Below are 16323 nucleotides of genomic sequence, written 5' to 3'. Positions count from 1 at the left end.
AAAGCATTTGTGGACACCATGTGTCACGCTGCCTCTGACAGGTGAGGAGAGCTGGAGTCAGAGAAGGGCTGAACGGTACCCTCCCCTACTGGGTCCAGGGGTGGGCACCTCTGAGAATAAGATTGAGGCCTGATGTGTCATCAGGACTGTCGTGGAAGAGTACACAGGATGCATCTCTTCCCTCCTCTGGGTCCCTCTCAAACCAGGTTGGTTCCAGGCCCAGCCAATGCTCCAACCACCCACCTCGGCTGGGTCCCAGCTACCACCCCAGCTGCCACTGGGCCTCCCCCTGAGCCCTCAGCACAGACTCCATGCCCCCCACCCCAGGCATCTCTGTGCAGGTGGCTGGGCTGTGAGGCTCACAGAGGGGACACCAACCCCCACCAGCCCCACAAGGAAAGTGGCACCCAGCTCCACTCATGGAGGGACTCCACTGTGACAGGGAGGTGGTACCAAGGAAGGCAACCACGCCAAGCTGAGCCTTAGGAGGGAGGAAGCAGCCAGGTGGGGCACTCCAGGGAGAGCCCTAGGGGGGCGCTGTTCTGTGCCACGCCCTGTTGGATCCCAGGCCACACATGCCCTTGCACGCTCTCTCTCTCCCTATCCCTCTCTCTCGCTCTCTCTCTCTCTCTCTCTCTCTCTCTCTCTCACACACACACACACACACATGCACACCCTGGGTCTCTCCTAGACACCCCAAAAAGTCCGGAACACCAGAGAGGAGCATGGTCGGCAGGAGGTCCTGGGCAGGGGAGAAGGAGCCAGGTCCTCAGGCAGGTCTGCAGCCCCTCAGTCCCGGCCACAGGAAGCCAGGGGAGTAGCCTGCTGCCTGTGGCCCTGGCCATGTGCTGATGGCAGCAGCCCCACTCTGGGCTCCCAGCTAACCCCTCCATATGGTTTCTTTCCAGTTAGAAAGTGGGCCAACTGCGACATCGCTCCCCCCATCTGGGAGACAGATGGACAACAGGAAGAGGCTGGACTAGAGGGGCGGGAGAGGGAGGCCGGCCACCTGGCTCCAGGAGGGAGGAGGTGCCGAGGGGAGGGAGGCAGGGGACGGGAGTTAATTGCTCTCAAACAGGGAGAAACTGTCAGGTTAAGTCGTTTCTGGGTGACGCGTCTCTCAGAGGAGCCGAGTGCTGGTCCCACTTGGCCCCTCCGGGCACGTGGCGTGTGCTTCGTTTTGCTCACAAGAGGGTTAGCTGACCACAGCCGGGCAAGGAGGGCGTGCGTGGGTCCCCAAGTGCTGAGACACGTGGGGTCTGAGGAGGGTCCCCTGTTCTCGCAGCTATGCGAGGGGTCCTGGAGGGCGGGGGCGTCGGTGCAGAGCTCGGGACGCCATGCTCGCTGGCGAAGCCTTCAATGCAGGGTGGACGCGGGTCTGCAGACTGTACCTGGATTCAGGGATCTGAAGCTGGAGCCACACCCACATCCCAGTTTACAGGCACACGGAGGTTGAGAGGCCTCCCCAAGGTCATGAAGACGGGCAGAGCCAGGGCTGGAACTCAGGCTATCTGGCTCCAGGGTCCCCTTTCAGCCTGTCCTGTGGGGAAGGGACAGGGTGCAGGGTCAAGGGAACCCATGGGGCCTGGAGCATGGGCACCCAGATGGGTGTCACTGCCCCCAGGATAAACACTTGCCCCTCTGCCCAACATCCGCATGGCTGCTCAGGTGAGTGGGGACCAAGGGATGGCTCACCAGGGACAATCCTGGGGGATACAAGCTCCTGGTATGGCACAGTCTCTGCCTCCACTGCTCCTGTGGTTCCCTGCCACCAGAGAGGACTGGGGTGACCCCTGAGGGACAGCATTGACTGGGCAGCCACCACATGCCTGGCACCACTCTGAGCCAGTCTCAAGGAGTCCTCACCCACCCCCACAGGCAGGTGCTGATGTCCCCAACTCACAGATGTGGAAACTGAGGTTCGGAGGGGCCAAACAGCCTGACCAAGGTCACACTGCCAGTAAGCAAGATGGTGATCCCTGTCCGAGTCCAGCGCCTCCCTGATCAGGCAGACAGGCCCCAGCTCCTGCAGCCCCTCCCCACCGCTGGAAAGTCCCCTGCCCCAGACAGCCCCTCAGCTGTGAAAATCCCTCCACCGCGTCCACAACAACCAAAGGGCAGCACTCCCAGGCCAGGCCTCTTCCACAGCCTCTGCTGTGTAGGTGGTGTGTGCACATGCCTGGGCACGCACGAGCGCCGCTGCGCACACCAGCGCCTGCCAACACGCGTGATCGTGACCACACACAGCCCACACGGCTGCAGGCCACAAGCCACACACCAGCCCCCAGTGCTCCTGCGCCCAGGAGCGTCGCCATTGGAACCACGCGACACTCCCTGGGACGCCCCCTCCAAAGCCGGCCCCCACCCCCGCTCGCCCGCCAGGCTCCCCCGTTCACCCGCCAGGCTCCCACAATGCAGCAGGAACCCAGGAGTCCAGCCGCAGCAAAACCAGCAGGTCAAAACCCACCGCGCCCTGGGGAACCATCCACCGCCAACTCAGCACAGGCACCGGACCGTGGGGGTGCAGGAGTCTGGACTGGTTCCCTCCTGGTCCCCCTGGGGAGCCCCTTGCACCAATTCCCCGCCCCTGCCAAGCTTGTTGCCAGGACCCTGGCCATTTGGCCCCCTGACCAGAACCCACCTGCCATATGCCAGCTGCCAGCCCTGCCATCCCAGCCAAGCCATGGCCTCTGCCTGCTGGGCCAGAGGCAGGAAGCCACAGCTACCTGCCAAGGACAGTTGAGCACGTGAAGGCTATGGATCTCGGTGACCCGTCTGCCAAGCTGGATGGAGAGCTAAGAGACGAGGCCAGAGAGGTATTCTACCTTACCTGGGGGCACACAGCAGCTGGGCAGAGCCTACCTCCAGAGGAGGTGGTGAGCACTGCCCAGGAGATTTAGGTCCAGGCCATGGGAGCTGCCTGCTCTCCAGCTCCACCCCATGGACCCAGAGCCTGCCCGCCCCAACACCTCCCCCTTCTCCCTGAGCCGTTGACTGGTCCTTGGTCCCATCCCTCAACTGGACATCTGATCAAAGAGTGTGTGTCAGAGCACTTTGGAGGGTCTTGTGATATCTCACGTGTGCTGCGAGCCCACCAGCCCCCCATCCCCATTCAGTCCCAGGGAGACTCTGGCAGGTGGCGTGGGACACACACAAAGACACTCACTGTCGCATTCTCCGGGCCTGTGAAGGGAATGGAAACTACCTAAATGTTCAACGACAGAAGGGGCAAACAGGTACGTCCCCAGCAGGATGTCATGACTAAAGTGGCTCCGTGCAGCAGCCTGACCAGCCTCCAAAACATAAAATGGACCAAATATGCCCGTTGCAGCTTGACCTGCCCCATTTATGTGACATCTGAAGGCCGCGTCTCATAGTGATCATTTCTGGGGACACAGGCGTGTCTACAAATGGGGAAAGCTGCCTAAGGCAGGCGACTCGTCTCGGCGCCCCCGGCGTTCTCACCGGTGCTCAGACATTGCTTGGCATACAGTGGGTGCTCACAAATGCTTGTCGAATAGCTACACAAAGACACGAAGGGAAGCCACCGCTTCAGAACCGCGGTGACCTCAAGGCAGGAAAGGAAAGGAAGAGAACTGAGCAGGGCTCCTGGGGGGGCTTCCACTCAGCCCCCGATGTTTCACTTCCTTCTGAAAATATTCAGACCCGGGCCCTGACCGGCCTGGGCAGAATCTTTGTTTCTTTTTAATATTTTTTTAGTTGTAGATGGGCACCACACCTCCATCTTATTTATCGATTTTTATGCAGCGCTGAGATGGAAGCCCGGCCTCGCCCGTGCAAGGCAAGCGCCCCACTGCCGAGCCCCCGCCCCAGCCCCCATCTCTTGATTTTACAACGCTGGGCTGATCCCAGGCCTCGGGCGTGTGAGGCCAGTGCTCTAACCTTGAGCCACACTCCCAAGGAAACTTAGAAACAGGTGACCGCAAGGGCACCGGGTCCTTGAGCAGTACTGCCTGATGGGGTCTCCCGGGGTGCCCCATCACCTGTTCATCCGGGGAAGGGACCGCACGGTCACTTTGGCAGAGGGGCACCTACAGTGCACCTTCCTCCAGGTCTGCCTGGACTGTCCCCACTCCCAGACATCTGGCTCCTGAAATCCCATCTTCCCTGAGGATGGCTCTTGACTGGTCGCCCTCCCCTGCCCAAAGCGGGAGCCCCTGGCTCTGGACCCAGCTCCTGGCGCCGCCCTGACACTAACATGATACAGACAATCCGCTAGTGAAGCCCGCTTCGGTTTCCTCTTGCATTTTTGTGGTCTCTGCGCCCTTTCCTTCTGTGGTCAGGTGACCCTTCCCGGTGTTCTCCAGTCCCACTGACGTGTCTGGGTCAGTGTCTGCCTCCAGTCACATCCCCAAGGACACAGCTGGGTCTGCGTATCCATTTATTCTTTCATTCTTCCTTTTGTTTTCCTTTCGAAAGCGCTCTGCTCTGTTCCTGGCAGTTAGTCCTTAAGAAACGATAGCGAGTAAGAGCCTTCTTCAGGAGCTCATGGTTGGGGAAGCAAGACCAGAAGGGAGAGCGATGCCACCATTCCCTTCCCTTCATTGAGCCAGCAAGTGTTCACTGAGCATCTATTACGAGCCTGGGACAGTGCTGGACACTGGGACACAGCCGAGAGGATAGACTCTCTGCTCCTACCAGCAAACACCCCAGGGTGCGAGTGATGGGTAAATACCCCCGAACAGGAGCAGAGCAGGAAAGAAGCTTCATAGTGCGCAGGAGGCTGCAGGCTGCACCCTGTCTACCAGGATTTCTCCCACAGGACAGGGAGGCTGGAACTGGGTCACGTGATTGAAGGGGCAGGGGCTGCACCTGAACTCAACCCTGACTTTTCTGTAGGAGCTCCTGCCTTGTCAGGACCAAGGAAATGGAAACAGTTTTGCGACTTCTTAATCCCATCTTCAAGGGAAGACTCTGCTAAAGTGAATTCATTTTTCTCTTCTCCACTACTTGGGATTATCCATGCCTGGGGCTTCTCCCTCAAGCTCTCAGTGTGACTGTCCTGCACACAGGTCCATCTCCCCTCCAGCCTGAAGCAGGCAGGACCCTCTGAGCCCCCACTCTGCCTGGGCCCCACCCTCTCTTGCTCCAGTCCCAGGGATCGCACTCTGACCCCCAGCCTGCTTGCTCAGTCCCAGGTGACATCTTGGACACTGGACTCCAGACAAGGAAGGACAGAAATCCTGCAGGGCACCGATCTATTTCCCAGCACTCTCTGCCTCCAACTGCAAGGTGCAGCCTGGACCCCGGCAGCCCAGCCAGCTGGCCCTGGAGACCTGCAGAGAGGCATCTCGCCCTCACGATCTTCTTTAAAATCTTTTCGAATTTAAAAATGGAGGCTGAGACAAGAGGATAGAGAGTTCAAAGCCAGCCTCAGCAACTTAGCGAGGCCCTAAGCAACTGGGGCCCTTAGCAGCTGGGCGAGACCCTGTCTCTAAATAAACTATAATAAAAGGCTGCAGATGTGGTTCAGTGGTTAATTCCCAGGACTGAAAAATAAAAAATAAATTTAAAAAGTAAAAGTGGAGAAAAGTAATGAAAAGACAAACCCCAAGAAAGCAGGGGGGGAAATCTACATTAAGGCAAAACCCTGAGGGTGGCTGGGAAGTGGGAGTGGGAGACCCTCGGCGGAGAGGGGTCCCCAGGCTCCCCAGGGTTCCTGCAGAGACGAGGGACTCTGGGCGCCACCTCCTTCCCTCCTACCCTCAAAGCCAAGCTCTGGCCGACCCCTTCCCCAAACCAGCTCTCAGAACAGGGACCACATCAGCCTCACTGCGGGCGGGTGGCTGAGAAGACCTGCTGGTGTTTGCGGCTGGGGCGAGCCTTGCCCTAAACAGATGGCTGTGACGACGGGCCCCAGGCAGCAGGGCGGTGGGTCCCCACGGGTGAGGAGGACACCCAGGCCCTGACCAATGCCCTTTCTCCAAGGCTGGGGTGCGTTCACAGGAAGGGTGGTCCCAGCTCTAGCTGGGTCCGGGTCTGTTGAGAGCTCAAGGCGGTCCAGAGGGTGCGAGGCCTGGTTTCCGTCCCGCCGGTGGGCTCCTGCCCCGGCCCCACTCTCCACTCTGACCCCTCTCTGAGCTCCCACCTGTCACACGCACGGGCACTGGGCACTCACCAGTGCCTGGCGCCTACTTGGCACGGGGCTCCAGGCCACAACCATAACCCACGTGCGGTGCTGCCCTCCTGGGTCCTTGTGAGCTTGGCCACAGGCGGGTCTTCCTCAGGCCTGCCTTCTGTTGGCGGTCACTTTCCCACCCAGATCAAGCCCTTGCGATGAGTGCTCAAAAAGTAGGCTTGCAGAGGGAGGACCTTGAAGACCAGGGCAAGCAGGCCACACAAGCCGGCCCGTCCCACAGGACCAGCCTCGGGACAGCCGACCAGCAGAGAAGGGCATGAGGTAGAATGGTCCTCTCCCTGCTGTTGGTGACTCCAGCCCATGACAGACAGTGGGTCCCCTGGAGAGAGATTCAGCAGGTACCAGGAAGACCCAGGTGCTGAGGGACAATGAGAGGGGTCAGTCACCCCAGTTTCCTACCTGGAGGATCCTGATGCAACCCTGTGGGTTTAGTATAAATATCACAAAACGTGAATATTGTACCTGTGTCCAGTTCCCCTGGCCCATTCAGCCTGAAGCAAGGGGAGGAAAGCCAGACCCACTGCTGGGTGACTTTGGATAAGTTACTTGGCCTCTCTGAATGTCAGGCCTCCCATCCATAAAGCAGGGAAGGACTTAAACTCCACCTGGTGGGGAAGGTGTGAAGGTCAAAGATGTGCTTGTGAGGGCCTGCGTCTGCCCACGAGGCAAAGGCCTCTGGGAAACAGGTCAGGCCCAGCAGGAGCTGGGAGGACAGGGACCTTGTGGCTCAGCTGGGTCAGAGGCCCAGGCTGCTGAGGTCCACGGTTCTGGAGACCAGCAGCTCTGGGCTCAACCATGCACTGTCCTGGAAACAGGGTGCTGGGCATGGACGGAGGGCCAGGCACAGGAAGATGCCGGGTCCAGGCGCACTCCCACAGCCCAGAGGCCCAGGGGCTGTCAGGGCAGTGCACACCTCCTCTTGTTCAGCGCCCGGCCCAGCCCGCATGCACGTGTGTGTGCAGACACACACACACACACACACACACACACACACACACACACACAGCAACACCCTCACAGGATCACTGCACAGCACCACAGCTGCACACAGTCTGTCACAAACCCTCGGACACACTCCCCATGCCGCCCACCACAGCCATCCCGGCACGCACACCAGAGGCCCCACACACAGGGCCACACGCCGACACTGACACAGTCACACCTCACAATCCCTTGGCCCCCAAGCTCACACGGCAACCACACAGCCCCCAGCCACAGACCCCACACGCCCGCACAGACACACACCTTGCACACACAACAGTGGCCGAGACAGCCTACCCACCACACCTGTGCCCCGCCATGACTCCAGCAGCGACCCAGCCACACACGGCACAGGGTCACGCACACCACACAGCAGCCCACTCCTGCCACCGGCCTCCTGGGGTCCCCCATTTTCACCCCATGTGCACAGAGCACCCCTCAGCCCGAGCCCCCCGGGGACGCCCCCTGTTCCTGACTTCCCCTCACACGCAGGCCCCATGCTCCCCCAGCCAGCAGGGCCGGCGGAACCTGGGGTCACACCACCTCTTGGGCAGGGTTCCAGGCTGACAGGAGGGGCCAGGCCTGGCCGCTGCAGACACCAACCGTGGCCCTGCACTGAGAAGTCCTCACCTTCCCCTGGCCCTCCCTCTGCCCCAGGCCCAGTCCTGTCCATGTGGTAAGAACGAGGCTGGATCTGGGGGTGCTGGGGGGGGACAAGGAGGGGGACACAGGTAACAGAGAGCTGGTCTGGTGTGACACCAGAGGTGGAGTTCACACAGTCGGGCCCCAGGCCCCATCTCAGCTGCTTACTGAGCCCAGTGGCCAGCCTCCATGACCCTCTTCCAAACCGCAGGGCAGAGGTGAAGGCAAGCTGGCCCTGGGGACTCTCTTGGGGGTTTCAGGAAGATGTAGGCCCCGGGGCACCCGCCAGGGCAGCAGTGGGGGCCCAGCGCCTCAGTGAGGCCTGTCGTCCCCTTGCCGGGAGGCTGCCAGGCCACGCGGGCGGCTTTGCTGGGAGTTGCATTATTCATGGCGCTAGACTCTGAGCAGAGGGAAATTTGCTGAGTGATCGACCTAATATCTTAACACAAACCCATTTAGGCAAAACACCTTTGAAGTGAGAAAGGCAGAAAAAAATAGAAAAGGGACGTGGAGGGAAGCGTTTGGAGGCGCTGGTGGCAGGAGGGGACGGAGGGCCAGGCACAGGAAGATGCCGGGTCCAGGCGCACTCCCACCCCAGGCCCGGCCCAGCCAGTCCCTGGCCTCGGCGGCCACACTCAGCTGGCAGAGGGAGCCCACCCACTTCTCAGGCTCCCTTCAGAGGAGGAAGAGGACTTGCCTGAGGCCCACCCAGCCCCAGGCAGCCGAGGTGGGGCTGGGTGGGCAGGGTCTCAGCCTGAACCCGGCTCCGCCCTGCCTCGGCCATGCTCAGGAAGCCACTTCGGAACAGAACTCCGCTCTCTCCCCGTGACACACCTGGCCGCGAGGTCACGCATGGGCTTCCGGTCCCCTTCCTGCAGCCTCACCCCTGCCATGACAGGACTGCTTTCTCCAACCCAGCTGGAACTTCCCCACCCTCAGGTCCCTCTGCCAGAAAAGCCTCGGCCCAACCCCACCTGCCTAGGATTGTGATTTCTCCCCCCGCCTGCAAAACAGCCCAGCTTCTCCCCACAGTCAGGATGCCTGGCTGCCCACTGGGCTCGCTTCACATCCCTCGGCTCCCCTCTGAGGGCACCTGCCATCCTCCACCCTTGCTGTGGTCAGTTCCATAACTCACCTGCTTCAGGCTGGAGGCAGGTGGCCAGGGTTCAAACCCCCAGCTCTGCCTCTTCTTTGCTGTGTGACTGTGGACAAGTTGCTTAACCACTCTGGATCTTGTCTCCTCATAAGAGAGTATGACAATGAGCCAATACACACAAGACGTTTAGACCAGTTCCTGCCATGTGAGTACTCAGTAAGTGCTTGCTCTTATCACATTATTGTAGGTGCCCTCCATCAGCCTATGAGCCCTTTCAAGGGGACACTGTGTCCTTCTCATTTCCAACTCCCCAGGTTCCAGCAGAGTGCCGGGCACACAGGAGATGCTCGGTCAGTGTTAGCTGAGCTGATCCTAAACTCCAGCCACGTTGTCCGTCTGTCCCTTCACCCAGACACCTGGGAGAAGGGCCAGGCTGGACTGGTCGTGGAGACCTCAGTGTGGGGGCGGGGCCGGGGAAGATGACCCCTGGCCAGCTTGTCCCAGCAGGAGTGCAGGCTCAGGCAGGTGGGGAGGAGCTGAGGTTAGGCGCCAGCAGCTAGGCCTGCGGTCTGGCCAGAGAGGAGCGTGCGGCTGCAGCCAGGATGAAATATCTAGGAGCTGACATCCCCAGGAAGTGGCGACTGACAGCAGAAGGACAGGCAGGCCACGGAGGTCTCCCTGCCACCCCCAACCTGTCCCCCCGTGGCAGTGGGTGACAAGCCCTCTGACCCTCTCCCACACCCGCCCGCACAGAGGGAAGGGTGGCGAAGAGCAGCAGCTGGGGCCTGGGTGGAGCCATGGCCCCTGTGTAACGGGGTGAACCCTTCGCCCCACTAACACCAGCTTCCTCGGTCCGACCATGGCGCTGCCACCCACGCCGGTGATGGAGGATGGAGCCACCAGGATGGAGCAGGGTCCCCCAACCCACTTGGGTGACCAGGGTGACACCCGTCTGCAGGCAGGAGAGCAGAAGAAGCTGCCCAGCCCAGGGACCAGGGGAGACCCTCTGGAGACCCTGGGCTGCCTGGGACTCAGGTTAGTAGAGCTGATGGACCAAGGTCAGGGGCTCAGGCCCAGGCATGGGCATTGAGCTGGAGGAATGCCCACCCCTGCCCCAACGCTCAGGGTTCCCACAGCCTTGTTGGGAACAAGCTTGAGACACAAAGCTTAGCCAGTCCTGGGAGCAGGGACACGACGGAGACTGGACAGGGGGCGGGGATCCAGGCCTCAGTCCTGGGTGGGCCTCAGGAGGGCATCCGGAGCAGGGCCGAGGTGGGGGCATGGCCCCTTCCTGACCACACAGCTGGGGAGCGGGGAGGGGTTGGGGGCCTCTTCCAGGTTCTCTCCACAGGCATTTGGGGTGGCGCGATTTTTCCTACTGTGGAACTGTCCATATGCAATACAAGGGACATCCTGGGAATCTGGGCACTGAATATCAGTAGGGACCCAAGTTGTGATAATAATCTCAAGTGTCCCTAGGGCAGGGTAGGACTGCTCAGTGATAACAGCTCCTTTCCGACCTAAGCCAGGAACCAGGGAGGACAGCGACCTGCCCAAGGCCCTCAGGCCCACTTACCAGGCCCTCTCCAGGCCGGCCCAGGAGCAGCGGGAGCTCAGTGCCCAGGGAGGTCCTGCCTCACCAGGGCCTGACCCCACACACCCAGAGCTCCAGGCTGGCCTGCAAACCTCAGCTTGGCCAGCCTGGCCCTCCAACTCCCCGGAACCCAGTCCCACCTGCTCCCTCTGTACCAAGTCTCAACTCCTTGGCCTGTCCTGAGGCCCTGCAGGACTGACTCCAGCCACTCTCCAGCTCAGCCCCATCACCCACTCCCGCAGCACCCGGTTTCCAACATACCAGGTGCGCCACCTCCGGGCCTTTGTTCTCACTGTTGGTTCCACCTTTGATGTCTAATTCCCCTTCCAGACTCCTCTGCTCGGCAGGCACCTCCCATCTGCCCTCAAGGATTTAGCTCTGACCCGCCTCCTCCAGGAAGCCTTCCCGGTGTCCCCAGGCGCCTCCTCCCCTAGGTGGCAGCAGCAGAACAATCCCCACACCTCTCTCACTGCACCTCCATCTGCTAATGGAAATTTTTGGACTTGGTGCCTCTGTGCACAAGAGCCTCTGGGTTTGGGGAGATGGCATGGCCAGCCACGGGCACTGCCCGCACCACAGCCCCTGGTTCAGCAACAATTCATCAGCACCCCAGGGCAAGGAGCAGTCCTAGATGTGGGGATAGCCAGGAAGAGGACAGACAAGCACCCTGCCCCCGTGGGACTCACGTCTACCCAGGAAGTACAGGCAGATGCCAAAGAGCCAAAGAACGAATCTAAGAGCAAAGGACTTGGTGACTTCATAAGGCTGGCGTCCAGCAGCCTCTGGGCCAGCTCCAGCCCCACTCTTCCTGTCTTCCCTGCTCACGTCCCTGCCTGTCCCCTGCCTCCTCTCCCTCTCCCCTCCTGCATTTGTCCCTCATGATCACCGGGCACTGCATGGTTGAACGCTAGCTCCTCCCAGCCAACCACGTCCTGGGTATCTTGACCGTTTTGCATCCAGGGAAACCAAGCCCCATGTGCCAGAGCCTGGTCCCAGCTGCCCTTTCTCCAGCCAGCTTCTCCCACCTCCCCACCTTCCCACATCTCTCTGTTCCTTTTCTGTTCCACCTTCCTGGGTGACCCAGGAAGCGGCCTCCTCTCTGACTCTGTAAACACAGGCAGGGCAGGGAAAAGGCAGAGGCCCCTCCCGTACTCCCTGGGCGCCTCTCCTCCCTCCTCCCCACTCCTCCTGCTTGTCACTTTGTCCTGCTTCCTTCCCCCATCCCAAGGCCTCCCTTGAGCCCCAAGACATCGTTAGCTTTCCTCTGGCTCATTAAAAATGAGAATTTGCATAGAATATCCATATGATCATTCTGTCTACCACAAAATGGGACACGGAGATGATGCAGGATGGGAGTCTGGAAGGGAGGGGAGGACGGTTGCGGGCGAGGAGGGAGGACCCTGACCAGGAAGAGGCTGTGTGCTCACCCACCCTGGGGTCTGAGGCCTGGGAGGCAGCCCTACCCTGCCTCAGCCCTCGCTGGGCCTTCCTGAAGCTAATTCCCCTGCTCCGGCCATTCTTGCAATAACCAGCGAAGACGACAGTTATCTCCACTTTACAGACAGAGAAGCCAGAAGCCCAGGAGGACCTGTGGCCTGTTGGAGGACACTAAGCAAGTCTGGCAGGCCTAGGGACAGCACTCCACCTGGGCGGCCCACCTCAGGGACCTGCTGCTCAGGAAGATGCTGTCCAGCCTCACTCTCAGAAGATAGTCGCAGGTCCCCTCCCCTGGACTCCCTGTCCCGGGGGACAGGCCTCCCCACTCCTCGAGGAAGCCCCCCACCCCGGCTCCCCCCTATGCCTCTGGGTCAGCCAGAGACGTGGGACTGTCGGAGATAATTGCTTCTGGCCTTTCATCCCAGCTTCAGAACTGCATTCAGACCTGCCTTGTCCCCAAAAGGGTTCACGGCAGTGCCCGGACATAATCATATGTGAATAAAAAATAAGCTGATAACAAAACACAGGGGAAGGAACCTGTGCTTTATAGCTGAGGTTCCGCTCAGCAGCCATGGGTTGACCCAAGGGGCTGGAGCCAACCAGCGCTACCCTGAGGGTCCAACCGCCTGCTGTCCATGGTGCTGAACAGGAGTCCAGGACTTTGCCTGCCCGTGTGTAACCCCCAGAGCAAGCCCTATGGGTTCAAGCCACAAATGCACCCCAAATATGTGCCTTCTCATGCCTTCACCCCTGATCCAAGTGGTCACCTCTTGCCTGGATGGCCATAGTAACCTCCCGAGTGGCCCAGGCCCCAGGCTACTCCCCAAACAAGAGCCAGAGGGGCCTATTAAACTCTAGTCTGTTCATGTCCTTCCTCTGCTCACAACCCTCCAATGGCTCCCGCATCTCTCAAGAGTGAAAACCAGTTTTCACAGTGGCCCCCAAAGCCCCACATGATCTGCCCCTTCTCTGCTCCTTCTCTCTCCTCACTCATCCTGCTCCTGGCTCTTGGCTATTCCCTAAATGCCAGGCAGGCTGCACCTCAGGGCCTTTGCACTTGCTGGTGCTTGGTCTGGACCCACAGACTCTTCCCACAGATCTCCACTTGGCTCACCTCTCATTGCACTGGGGACTCCGCTGAATGCCAATTCTGCAGAAAGTGGCCTTCTGTCCACTAACCCTGCTTATCCTCCTTCACAGAAGTTCTACAGCTCCTAGCTGAGGTTATAGTAAACAGCGCTGTCCTGACTTGTCGATCCTAAGAGGCCTCTGGCCTTCTCCCTGGATGTGAAGCACAAGGCCAAAGGTCTTGTTGAGTCCACCACAGCACCCCAGGATCCTGACCAATGCCTGGCTTACCGTGAGTGCTCCATGGTTACTTATTCTGCACATGAATAACTGTGCAAAGGGGAGGGGTGAGAGGGCTGAAGAACAGGAGAGAGAGATCCTCCGCCCCTTCCATGTGACTGGAAGACCCAGATTCCAACCTTCTGAGCCCCGAGATCCCAGGACCATGAGTGGGGGGCTGGAGGAACAGCCACGTGAGAGCCATACATGGCTTGGTGTTTCCTGACCCACCTCTGCTGTAGGCAGAGAGATCGTGTGGATATTCTCTGCAAAACCTCTCTGTCTCACGCACATGTGCGTGCACACACGCGCGTACACACACACACACACACACACACTCCCCTTCAATGCCAGAGTCTTCAGCTGAGACGTGAAACCACAGCTCCCCCCATGACCCCTATGACCGCCCAGCAGCCTCTCCTCTCTGGCCCTGAGCAGAGTGGCTGGCATGGGGAGGAGGAGGGGTGGAGGCAGAGAGGCTGCGGGGTCCGTGTGTCCAGCGCATGAGCCACTGAGGAAGCCACAGAGCCCCCTTCCTGGCCTTGCAGGTGTGGAACTGGAGGTCCTGGAATTGAGGGTCTCACTGAGGTACAGGCACCGCTGCTGGGGACCCGCCCCTCCCAGGCCGAGGGTAGACCCATGCACACCTCCCGGCAGGAAGCCCGGAGGGAGAAGGAGAGGCAAGGACAGACACGGCGAGGCCACAGGCTCTTTCCAGAGCCTCAGCACGTAAGGCAGAGGGGACTTGCTTCTGCCACAGCTCCAAGGGGCTCAGGACAGGGACTTGGGAGCCAGGGACCTTGCCCCAGAGAGGCAAGTCAGCAAACCGGTGGAGAGGGCTCCCCAGAGGTCAAGGCCCAGCCGGCACTGGGGTGAGCAGGCCAGAGGCCTTCACCAGATGCTCTTTAACACGGAAGGAGTTAGAAGGGGCCCTGTCCCAAGAGAGCCTGGGAGACAGCCCAACACACTCAGGTAAGGATGAAGAGGAAGGAAAGCACTAAAATGGACTTGAAGAACATGGGGTTCAGAATAGGCCCAAAAGGTCAGAAGTAAAGACCCCAAAGAGCGGAAGGGGTCAAGGAGACCTCTACTCTGTGGCCTCAAGTCTGGGCCCAAGAGCAAGAGACAGACAGGGAGCCAGGGACAACCCAAGGTGCCTGGACCCCCATCAGTGAGAGAGAGAGAAATCCAAGAAAGGCAAAGACCGCCCCCATGGAAGCTCAAGGTCCTCTGATCCAGCACCTTCACATCAGTGAAGAAGTTGAGGCTCAGAGAGGGAAAGTTACCAGCCCAGAGTCACACAGTTACTCAGAGCCAGAGTAAGGACTAGAACTTGCTCCCCTTCCAGCTCAGGGCCCTCACTCTACTCTGGTTAATAATGATAACAACTGACACCTTTGGGAACACTTGGAGTTTAAAGTAGTGCCAGCCCTGTGCTAAGTACTACACACGACGTCAACTCAGCCTACCTCAGAGCCACCCATTAGGTGGAAAGGGGCATGCAGCGTGAGGTGCTGTCTGTGGTGGCACGTCTCCTGGTGGCAGAGTCCAGATTCGACCCCGCTGTCCGTTGGCCCATTGTCTGGGCTCTGAACCACTCACTCTACCAGAAGGACCAATTCCAAAGGCCGCAGCTGCAATGGGGCTGTAACCCGCTAAGGGACAGTTTTTAAACCCCAAAGGAAATGGAACGCGTCTCACAAAGGAGGTCAGCGAAAGAATCTGCTGTTTCCCATCTAGGAGGGAAAGATGCAAATTCAGAGCAAAAAACTGCTCAGCCTCTGACAGCTCCCTCTTGCCACTCCTACCAAGCTTGGAGGCAAAGGCGGAGGGAGCGTGTCCCCAGCGGGACACACTCATCAAAGACGAGGCACAGAGTGCCGGAAAAGGTGCTGTGCGGCAGGGCCCAGTGACACCCAGCCCTGGGGACTCACAAAGCACAGAGGTGTCAGCGCTCTGCCACAGGCCAGAGCGGCAGAGAAATCAGAGCAGACAGGCGAAGTCCCGGAGGCAGGCCAGGCCAGCGCAGGGGTTCATCTTCATAAAGGGACAGGATTGACCTGGCAATCACTGCACAGTCACATTAACAACAGCACCCTGCCAATCTCCAAGCCCCTGCAAGGAGGCCCAGCCACGCCTGGTGGGCCTAGTGGTTTGGCAGGGGGCGCCGGGGCCAGGTCCACTTAATTTCTGCCCGTGGCAGATTGACAGGTGGCAGGAAGGGTAGGGAAGACACGTGCTGGGCGGCCCAGTGGAGGCCCTGGAATGGTGGGGCCTGGCCGTGCGGCGGGGCCCAGGATGTGCTGGAGGCAGGATCAGAGGGCAGAGCATCTGGGCCTCGGCCCCTGTGACTCCGGGAGGCAGACACACCAAGCCAAACCTGCCAGCAGCACTCTCCTGCCTCCCCCGCCCCCTGCCTGAGCCAATCTCAGCCAGAGTCCTGGGGCAGGACACTGTGGCTCTCCAGGCACTGTCCCCATGCAACTGCCTCCCACATTCCAGAACCAAAACGCACAGCCCTGAAGTGGCGCCCTGGGATGCCCCCTCCATGGGCCTTGCCGGGCATTTCCTTTCCCAGCACCCCCTGGGAGAAGTGTCCTAAATAAACATTTTCAGCTTAACTATCTGAAGGCGTCGTTTGGATGAACCAAAATTGTGGGGAACGAGCCAAGAGGAGCCTTTGCCTATGGGAAGGCAGCCTGGAGCCCAGGCCTCCGACTGTGAGGCCACGTCCTGCCCCAGGCCAGCCAGCCTGGGGATGAACTGACCCACCCACACCTGCCACAGAGGGAGCCACATGCCCAAAGGAAGGGCACTGGTCATCCGTCCACACCACCAACATCTACAGAGGCCCGCTGTGTGCACAGGAAGGTGGGGGCACAGGGATGAGCGGGGTCCTGTCTCTCCCTGGCCGCGGGAGCCCAGAGTCAGGGGATGAGGCAGCGGGGAGGTCGGGCAGACACGGGGGCAGATGTGACAGTGAGCCTGAGGAGAGTCCTCCCACCAGCCTGCTCCGCCAGGGGAGCATCAGAGGGCAGGGGGAGTCTGCCCGGAGGGCGCTGGGCG

The 16323-nt window shown here is 60.1% G+C and overlaps 1 protein-coding gene across 4 annotated transcripts in view; it reads right to left on the bottom strand.

Moving 5' to 3' along the window:
- The window catches only part of GRM4 (glutamate metabotropic receptor 4), a 106794-nt gene that overhangs the window by 35702 nt on the left and 54769 nt on the right, over positions 1-16323 (bottom strand). The gene's annotated exons all lie outside the window — the stretch shown is intronic.

The sequence above is a fragment of the Sciurus vulgaris genome (genome assembly GCF_902686455.1).
Source record: "Sciurus vulgaris genome assembly, chromosome: 7".
Taxonomy (NCBI): Eukaryota; Metazoa; Chordata; class Mammalia; order Rodentia; family Sciuridae; genus Sciurus; species Sciurus vulgaris.
This window is presented reverse-complemented; position numbering and strand designations above follow the sequence as displayed.